The sequence below is a fragment of the Dromaius novaehollandiae genome, chromosome 10 (assembly GCF_036370855.1).
Source record: "Dromaius novaehollandiae isolate bDroNov1 chromosome 10, bDroNov1.hap1, whole genome shotgun sequence".
Lineage (NCBI taxonomy): Eukaryota > Metazoa > Chordata > Aves > Casuariiformes > Dromaiidae > Dromaius > Dromaius novaehollandiae.
The window spans coordinates 9,569,478-9,579,761 of NC_088107.1; the positions used below are offsets into that span (position 1 = coordinate 9,569,478).

A 10,284-nucleotide genomic window follows, 5' to 3' on the forward strand; every position below is an offset into this window, starting at 1 on the left:
ACCACGGGCAAATTGGCTGAGCCCAGGGTCCAAATTCCCTTTAAATGACCAGGAAAAAATGAATTGTGGGGCATCCCCATATCCTTGCCAAGGCAGCCTGAATCACTGGGTTGGGCATAGGTATTGCAGTATATGTTGGGGAAAGAAGTTTGCGGCACTGTTCCAGGAGGAAGAGAAAGACAGATGCTTCAAACCAATGCCAGGATCATGTAGACATGCAATGGCCCTGCCAAGGCTACCATACCTACCAGAGATGGGGTTGGAGACCTCAGTGCCCTGCAGCCTCCAGATGGCTTGGCTCCTCCAAGCATCCTTGGAGAAAGCAGCGTTGCCCAGCAGGGCTCAGCTCAGCTTGGCCATGTCCCCTCCTCATAGCTGATATCTTTCTGCCCCTCCAGTACGTTCACCGCATCTGCACTGCACTGCAGTGCTGCATGGAAAAGAAGGGAAACCTAAGGAAGGTGAATGGAAAAAGGTGGATTATTCCATTCCACATGAAAGAGCACGAGACATTTCTGGTATGGGACTTCCTTTAGTGTTACATTAATAAGGATAAACACAACAGTCCATTTTTTCATTGTTTTGACAGTGCTTCAAGTCTCAGATGAACCACGTGCTCTTTTCCCAAAGACTGAGGCAAGTCCTTCAAGCAGATCACAGTTCCTTCCTCTGGCTGAAGGTCCCAGAGATGCCTGTCAGTAGAGGAAAAACTGCAATCCAGGCAAGCTGTCCAAATTTGCTGATGGCATCTATCTGTGGCCTGCAGGCTCAGCAAAGGGTATTGATTTCCATGTTAATAAGTCAATAATTTGAGTTTATCATTATTTCTTATTTGCTTTCTTCTCAAAATGACAGATGGCAGAAAAATGTGGTGGATAGTCTTGGAGAGACTGGTGGCAACACAAAATCATTCTCAAATCTCCTTTGAGAGGTTTGGGCCTCACGCAGGCAGCAGGGCAGAGGTATCTTTGGAAAGAGCTGAGGAAATTCAACTCAGAAGCAAAGAGCACCTCTTTATGGCAGAGGAATCAACTAGCAAATTAAGACGCACCATGGAGGGTTAGCTGGGAGTAAGACAGCAAGTAAGCCCTTGATGCTGCCCAGCAGCTGAGCTATCTATGGGAAATTCATTACAGACCAAGGCAGCATCTGAAATGAAACTTCTTTGAAAGGGGATGAGGAAAAATATGTTATACATTGGAAAGGACTGAGCAATATCTCAAAACACGATCTGCTAGGCCAACATCAGTCCCAATAACTGAGTCTGGTGTGCCAGGCTGGTTCCTTTAGCCAGACTGTAGGAAAGCACTGGGACACAGGCTCCTTTCTCAAGCCCCAGGGAACTGCTGGGAGGTGGGAGCCAGAATCCAGTACTGCACTTGTCTCTCTGCAAGGGACCAGACTGGCACTGCTCCCCTCCCATCCATAGAGAGGCTGAGGAAAAGGGAATCTGTGGCTGAGGACTAGAGCTGGCCAGTTCAGCACTTCAGCACAGTGTTCCTGCAGGCTTGAAAGGGCTCACTGAACTCCCTTTTCCAGGCTCTGGCCCTGTGTTCGTCACCAGGACAGTGTTAGGGACATGGATGCAGGTAGTAGCTCCAAACCCCAGGGTGTGGCCTGACTCTTACGCTGTGTGTCTGCACACCATGTTCCTGCCTGTTAGGGCTCACCGTGCACTGGCTGTCTTTGATGGTCTCCATAGGTCTCCACACCCTGAGGGTCTGTACCATCATGCCTATTATACTGAGGGACCTGCTGCTTCCTGCACCAACAGGCCTCTGTCTGCCCAGCCCTCTTTGGACCTGCACAAGCAGAGCCTCGGTCTGCTTCAGCAGGACCTGAGTCACTTGGCAGGGACACACTGCCCTCACACACCCCAAAGGCATCTGCCTCACCTGAAACAAGAGCAGAGTTTGTTCTCCTAAAGATCAGCAGTCCCCCTGGGGATGCTGCTCAGAGCCCTCCCCACTGTGTTTTTGGGCCTCCCATTACACATGGGTTCTGCAGGGCATGGTCAGCCATACAGACCAGGAGGCTAGAGAGAAGCTGAAATCCCTAAACAACAACATCTGAGCCCTAATCACAAGCAGCAGTGCTGACAGTTGTATGTTCTCCTGCCAGCTATGTGGGACAACCAGTCTTCAGCCCTGCCCTAGAACAACTCTTAGAAACTTCAAGAGGAAGAAACACAGAGGCACAAAGGAGCATTTTATAGCATAAGGGAACTTGCTAACGCCTGGCAGCATAGCCATCATCAGTTGCTCTGTGTGACTGCCCTTTAGTGGAAGAAACCAAACTGCAGTGCTTTCCAATCAGGGGTCTCATTGAACTGGCAGTATACCCAGAAAAGCAGCTTGCTAAGCCCTCTGCCTGCAGAGACAGGGCTGTGCTGCACAGTCCGGGAGCCAGGGAGCTCCCACAGTCCTGAGAGTCCTGTGCACGGGCCTTCCCGTGCTGCAGCAGATCTGTTTGCTGACCTCCTTCCTACCTGCTCTATCCCCTGCCTCTGTCCCCTGTGTCTGAGCACAGCGCTCCCATTATGGAAGTAGAGGGCAAACGATAATAGCTTTTCCACTGGCCTGATAGTCTCACCTTGTTGCACCGCCTCGCAGTGCCCCTCCTTATCAACCTGCAGATCAGCACTTTGCTGCTGCAGTCTGATCGGAGCTGGCATGCTCTGCTGGCTGCCCTGAGTACAGGGACTGACTCCTTATTCACTCTCACCTGCCAACAGTGTGAGAGCCTGTTAAAGGACTGGCTTCTCATGAGGCTCCTTTGCAGGGCCTGGGCAATACAAGAAAGGCTGAGGGAGACAGCACTCTTAGCCACCGGGTACTGGAGAGGCTTGGGAATGCAACCCTGAAAGGGGGACAGTGCAAGGTACGTGCAGCATAGAGTCCACTTGAACTTATACACCACTTAAAGAGGCAAACTGATGGAGCTGTCCCCAGTGGGCTACTCTGATGATCAGCTTCTTGAGGAGAAGGACCTTACTGAGGTTCCTTTCTGCAAGGCAGCCATACAACTCGCCCTGCCTGACCGGCCAAGTCATTGGCAGTGACTGCAGGAAGTAATGCTTCCTTACGCTGCCCCAGGAGCAAAGCAGGTGAACAAGGGCTCCCCTAAGGTAGTGTGGTCATACTGAAGTCTGCGTTAGGCAGATCTAGGGGGCTATTACAAGTGCTAAGCTCTACGGGGAGTCTCCTGCCAGCACAACAGTCCCTGGCCCCTGCCGAACTCATGCTCCCTCTGATCAGAGGTGCCTCTGCAGCTTTGCAGGCAGAGGGTTTCCTAGAGTGGGTTAGACCAAGTCCTTTGCATCCATCCTGTAAGGTACCTAACTGCACCATACGATGTACGGGGCAGATTTCACACCCCAGTCACAAGTGCCAAGCTGCCTAAAAGTTCTGTTGGAAACTCCATGTCAGTGACAGCCAGTGCGAGCCAGTGCCTAGCCTAGTAGAGAGACTGCTTGTCCACATCACCACTGAATTTGGCCCATCATGTCCTGTGCCCATTAGTGTGGCAGCTAAATACTAGGTCTGTAGCAAGCTGCCCATCTGCTCGTAATGCCAGATCCGAGTCCCCACTCTGCACCACTGGCTCCCAGCAGCAGACGTGGCTGGAGCTGGGGCTGTGGAGGGAGGGCTACTGCTGCAGGCAACCCCATGCTCTCTGGCAGGGCAGTGTGCCCAACACATACGCTTTGCTTCCTCTCTTTCACAGAAATTAGGACCCTTGAGCCTCAGTGTACACATCCCCATGAATGTGTAGGTGTCAATAAACTTATCTGAGAGGTAGCACTGCCTTCGTGGTACCCTGCTAACCCTATAAGTAGATGGTTGCAGTTTAGTTTCAAAGTAATACCCCAGTTATGGTTACCAGAAATGACTCAGGGATGCTCCTCCAGCCCCCCCTGCCCTAGGTCCCCTGAGAAAATCAGCTGGATGACTCAGGAGGTAGAGGGAAAGGTATATTTGCCCTTCTGCTCTGGAGACATGGGACTAGGCTGGTGCTGGTCAGGTCTTAGGTGCCTTGGGAGGGCTCTGGGTGAGAGTTGTACTGTACTGGCCCTAGCTGGGTCTCTCCCAGTTTCTCACTTTTACGAGCACTAAAAATATTTTAGAGATGCAATAACAAAATCCAAAGCGCTCAGAAATCCCTCCCTCTTGCCTGGGGGCTTCACCCTGGAAAGGAGGGGATGGGGGCTCCTTGGTTCACTGCGAACTGTCTCAGCAGATCTTATCACCATGAATGCTGGGGCAAAGGGACGCACTGGCTCTGGGAGGTGACCCCAGACAGACTGCGCTTGCTGTGGAGGGAACATGGCAGGACATGCACTGGTACGTCCTACAGGTATGCTGACAGATTGCAGGCTTTGTGGCCTTGCAAGCTCAAAGGAGATACCCAGGCATCCAAGCAGGGACAGAGGGATGTTATCTTTGGCTTGTGGTGTCTGGGGATAATCTTCTGCTTATAGAACTGACGTGGGGCTGTGTGGACAGTCAGCAAAGGAGAACAAGCTGGGGCCTGAAGGCGTACTGGGGAGGCAGAGCTGGAAGTACAGTCTCCAGGGAGGAATCCTGCTGCAGCACTGCAGGCCCTGACAGTCCCTACCTGCTTAACCTCACCTTTACCTGATTTATCTCCTGGCCACTCCAAGGATTCACTGGAATGAGGAGAATTGGGTGAAACCAGCCGATGTTGGAACTTCGCCAAGGGGGAACAAAAAAGCAAATAGGGAGGGACATGGGATTAGGCTAGCCGACATGCAGCAGTGGAGCACCCTGGATTTATACCAGAGCTTGAGATGGCCTGCCTAGATCACTGGGAGCAGAATGGAAGCAGGTCAAATTCTCTTCAGTTAAGACGAGGCTGAAGGAGAACCAAGGAATTTGCCTCATTTGCAGACAACCGCAATGTCTGACTGACTGCTTCATCCCTAGCAGGCATCAGTGACCCAGCAGGTCACGCTACAGCCAGGCCAAAGGCCGGGTTCTTGATGTCCAAGAAGCACAGACAACGTTCCCCCCCTTGATCCAATTCCCTTCCTGCAGCTCTCTCGCTTTTCAGAGTACTGTTTGGAGAAATGTCAGAGAGCCCTTTGCACAACCTGACTTGCTCTTCCGAGAGTACAGGGCAAACCAGCAGCAGCCACTTCCACTAACCTTTGTGCATACAGCAGCACCAGAGGGAGATGATACGGGGAGACCCAGAAGGTTTCATGCTGCATAAGGAAGTCTCTGGGCCTTGTCCAGCTGTCAAAGGTGACTTGTTTCTTCCACAGGTCCTTGAGGAGTGTTCTGAAAGCAAAGTATCTGAGTCAACTCATAACAAATTTTTTTGGCTGGCTCAGCAGAACAGAAAACAAACTTTCCGCTGGAGCTGAACAAAGTGTTGGTACAATGAGAGATCAAGTGTTTCATTTAGGTTTGGGGTTTTTGAGCCCTTTTCTGAAATGAGGGTTTGCCACTAAATATCATTCAGAGAGAAATATTGGAAAAAGGTCAAAACAAAGCAAGACTTTTCTAACTTCAGAAAAATTTTTTTGGGGTCAAAGTGCCAACCAAATGTGAGCCCAATTTACATTTTTTTTTCCCATGCCCTTCCCCTCCTCCCATGAAACTGCCTTTACCAGCAAGTAAATGATTGTCCAAAGAGAACCTAGCTGCCTCTGTTTTAAAGAGGAAAAGTCAGTGTCCTTGGGGAGCAGGTCAGAGAGGACGAATGTTGCAGCATGCAGCACAAGCGGAGGACAGTGTGAAAAGTATGAGCAACTCAGGTTGACACATCAGAAAAACAAGCAGGTCACCAAGGCTCAGTCAGTATCTTTGGTGGCTTCCTGAAAGCTGGATAAGTTTTAAGAACAAATACACTGGAGCAGGCAGGACAGGACCAGGAACTTAGACAGAGTGGAGGAAGAGAGAGATCTCACACTCAGGATAGCAGTGAGGAGAGGAGAGACTGGTGACAGCATTTTGAACAGAATGACGGGAGGAAAATGCCAGTCAGGAAAACCAGACAAGGAAAGGTGCAGGCACCGAGTACCTCAAGGGGAGGCAGGTGCCCACAAAGGTCCCTCCCAGAGGCCTGCCAGAAACAGCAGGAACTGCTGCCCCTGCTCCCGGGGCACGCCAGGCTGGGGCAGGTTCAGGAGAGCCTCAGCTGGGGCTCTGCCCTCCTCAGCAGAGAGCCCTGGTGCCAGCATGGCAGGGCAGTGGCTTGAGCAGAGCTGTCGGCTTCCACAATCCCAGGCAGTAATTCTCAGAGCGGGGCCAAGGGGCTGCAGAAAGAGCAGCTCACAGTGACACTTTGCTGGGAAATTCTCCTGTGCCCTGAGTCTGTTTTCTGTTCCCAGGCGGTCCCTGATAAGGCAGGTTTTGGTTACACTCCGTTAAGTGCCCCCTCCGCGGGCTGCTGGGATAGGGCGCAGGCTGCAAGCTGCTGGATGGATGCCAGCTGCAGGAGCACAAATGGCTTAGCTCTTCTTGAGGGCTTGTACACTCGAGGGATTTATTGACGAGGAGCAGGGGCAAGAGCAATATCTCAGCCAGGACAGAGGGGCCCAGAGCAGCTGGAGGACTTGTGGCTCAGCCTCCCAGAAATGGTTGTCTTCAAGCCCCACTGAGAACCCCCAGGCTAGGCTGAGCCAAGGCTCTGTCCCACACAGACCCTTGTGTGCAGTGCTACTGCATAGATGAGGCTGCTCCTGGAGTTTCTCCACAGCTCCTGGCTGGTGTGACATACCACCAGCGGAAGGAGCAGCATTATCTCTGGAAAGACCAATAAGTGGCTTCAGAGTGTGTGGCTAATGGCACCTGCCTGAGATTTGATTCCTCCTAGCTGTGAACCCTACAGCCTCTATCCCTCCTCCAGCTCAACAGGACTTTGGCCAGGACCAAGCTCTCCGCTTATGTTCACCCCAACATGAAATGGGACTGGGGCTTCAGCACTGTCTCCAGCCACAACAAAGACTGGACACAGATGGGGTTTTGTTCCTCTCTTATTCAAAGATCAAGAGGGAAGAGGACAAGTATACCCAGATGGATCTCACCAGAATGACTTGAATGATATGTTGATTGTGATATGTTGTTTACCTGGGGGGACTATAGGAGCCAGGATCAGAAATCAGCACATCAGGAAAGTTAGCATATGAAGGAGCAGAGTCAGGACGTGATCTTCTCCCCTTGCTGCTTCCTCTCATTTCCACTGAGGAGTAACCTGCAGCACAGAGAGAAGCACTGATGAAATGAGAGCCCATTTTTTCAGGCCTAGCACCTCAGGCAGTTATTTACACCATAACAAAGTGTGCAAGGGCACCAATCTGATCAGCAGTATTTTACACCTGCCTTGCAGGGTGTGGTGCACAAGGAAGAATCAGGCCCAGCAAAAGACTGGCAGAAATGGGACCGAACTGTGATGCCTCCATTGATGGTCCTTTGCTGAGGCTGGGCCTTTTGCACTGACCCCACACTTACACATCCACACTGTGTATGATCTAACAGTCTATAGATTGCTTATAAACACAGCCCAGTCCCTCCTGTCACACCAGGGCTCCCTGGAGAGTCAGTGTCCTTCGGACCACAGACTCCCCACTGCTGTTGTAGCCAGGGAGACCTGGTGTCCTTCCCTTGCTCTTGGGTGGCAGGTTTCTCCTACGCACTTGAGTGGATCAGCCCCTATTTCTAGCCCATTAAATCTGTTTGCGTTCACAGCCTCTAATAAATCCAAACAGCCACTTTATTGCCTACTTGTCTTTGTTGCTTTATAAATACGCCTGGCTGCTGGTGACACTAGTTTAAGCTGGGGTATTCAAGCTCTGGAGAGAAAGGTGGCATAGGTTTCTGGGTGGCTCTGGTCTGCAGGGCTTCCTCCTCCCTGTCACATCTCCTGTTTTCTGAGTGTGATCCATCAACATTTGGCTCACACCCAGACTGCTAAATACCCACAGGGTAAGATGTGCTCCAAGACCTGCAAGTGGGCCATGTCTAGTGGGCAAGTTAGCTGAAGAAAACACATGTTTTTTCTGTCCTCACCCCGACTTCAGCCCCCTGTGCACACACACCAACCCTACACCTTTTCATCTAGCCCTGATTCCGGAAGCTCTACCTGTCCTTTGATATTGATCTCCAATCCTTCTCTGCACCCCACCACTGTCTCCACTCACCCAGCTTTCAGCTGGCCCCAGCCACCCCATCTCCTGAGTGTTTTGTTTCTTCCAGCTCCAGCTAGAACTGCCCTTGCCCTGGCTTTCTTCAACTGGTAGCGGTGCCTCTCACTCTGCTCTCTCTCCGACCCCCTTGAGAGCCTCATTCCTCTGCTCTCTTGCCATGCTCCCTTCCTGGGTCCTGGCATCAAGGTCTCACTTTCTCTCACCTCATTTTCTCTGCTGCCTCAGCTCAGCAGGAGATGTCCTGACTTCAAAAGGAGGTTATGTAAAGAAAGGTCCATCAGGGCATTACATGTAAGAGTGGAGCACAACACCTGGCTCAAGCAGTCCCTGAACAAGAGACTGCAGGGGTGGGAAGTTAAACTCGTACAAGCATCTCTTCTCATTAACCAGCTACTCTCAGAACTAGGATCCTGAGCTAGACAGATGGTTGTGTTGCCCCAGCATGTCCTTGTGCTGGCCTCAGTATCCTCTGAGGTGGCTCAAACATGAGGGTAAGCTTGGGAGTGGCATCTCTGCCCAGGAATGCCCTGTACCAGCCCGGGTCTGTAGGACTTTCAGGGTAGCCGGGCAGGGCTCCTGCCATTCCCAGTCCCTTGTCCCCTCCGCTTGGTGCCAGTGGGAAGGAGGGCTGCTCAGCCAGCCTACCAACAGCCAGCAGCCTCCGTGCAGCTCCAGGTGGTAAACAGGATGCAGGCTGCAGAGGACCAGTTTTTGGACCAGTATTGACCTCTAGTGGCAAGCAGAACTTGGATTCATGAGCAGTCGGAGTATCTCAGCATCATGCTCCAGTTCCAGAGCACAGAGTCAGCTTGAGCCAAGTCTGGTCAGCACAAACCCAGAGCTATGGATCCCTCTCAGACCCACGTTGCCCAGTGCAGGACCTCTCCAGGCCTCTGTGCCTTGTGCCTTAACCTACCTGTGGAGGAAGGGAATTGGTTCAGTCATATGATGATTTTTGATATGTTGCTCCTAGGACTGGGGCTTTTGGTCAACATAAATTGCATCATCTAGGAGAAGGTGACTGTTCCCAGCCAGTCAGGCGTGTCTACAAGAATACAGGCACATCTAAACAAAACAAGGAGAAGCTGCTTCTCTGTCATGCAAAGAAACCCAGAATCATGCTGGCAGAAGAAACATACTGACATGAACGATATGTATAAAGAGCAAACACAAGGTATATGACTCTGCAATCAGATAAGCCCTGGCTTAAGGAACTGTTCTTAAAACAAGCAGCAGCCACAAGCTTCAAAAACAACCTGAAACCAGAAAAGATAGTTACTGAGAAACATCTAATAGGATATCATATAGTAATCTCACCTGCTGGGGAGTTGAGGTCACCTCTCCCCAGACTTTCATTCCAGGGAGCGCATTTTAATATCTCATTATGGTAGCTTTAGTATGTTTTATTTGCTTTTATTTTTTTAAAAAGGACATTGCCTCTGTCGCAAGATAGCTGTGACAGTCTTTGTATCCCTGCCTTGATATCACCTGAACTGACTGCCAGCTTCAGGCATCCAGAAAGCATGTACATGGTTCTCCCCCAAAATTCTTGTGGTTTCAGAAAGTTCTTGAGCATCGCTTGTTTTTACGTGGCTCCTAGAGGGTCACCTTTTTCACGTCTTCCCACCAAAACCTGAAAGACGTGCAATAAAACCATGAGCAGTCACAGGATGCAGAAGCAAGGAACACCCATGCGCTGGAGCGCCGCAGGATCCAAGGAGCGTTTTCAAGGGGTCCACGCCAGCGCGTAGAGGGGTGTCTCAACGCCACTCAGAGGAGGCAGGACTGGCACCAGCCATGGATTACTTATGGGTGAAAGAAGGTGGCTTCTGAGTGCTGGAGGTGTTCGGTTCTGAAATGGGTTTTCATTGGAAATGAAAATTTTAGGTAGTTCCAGGCCAGCACTCAATTAGGGGGTGACGAGGGCTGTGGGGGCACCACAGGCAGTGCCGGAGCCGCCATCACCCTTCCTAAGCCTGCCCCACCACTGTGCTCGGAGACCCCAACTGCCATGCTGATGTCATGGTGATGACATCAGCGTAGCATCACGCCTCTAAAGCCCAACAAGAGCGAGGCAAAGAAACGACATCACTGCCACCCTCCCCCTTCCG

General features: G+C 51.3%; 1 long non-coding RNA gene across 1 annotated transcript; it reads right to left on the minus strand.

Annotated features, from left to right (window-relative positions):
- Positions 1-518: 518 nt before the first annotated feature.
- Positions 519-6,361, minus strand: LOC135329334 (uncharacterized). The gene is made up of 3 exons (XR_010390707.1): positions 6,049-6,361; positions 5,169-5,303; positions 519-760 (listed from the first exon to the last, which is right to left on the minus strand). It is a non-coding gene; the product is annotated as an uncharacterized LOC135329334 (long non-coding RNA).
- Between the last annotated feature and the right edge of the window lie 3,923 nt (positions 6,362-10,284).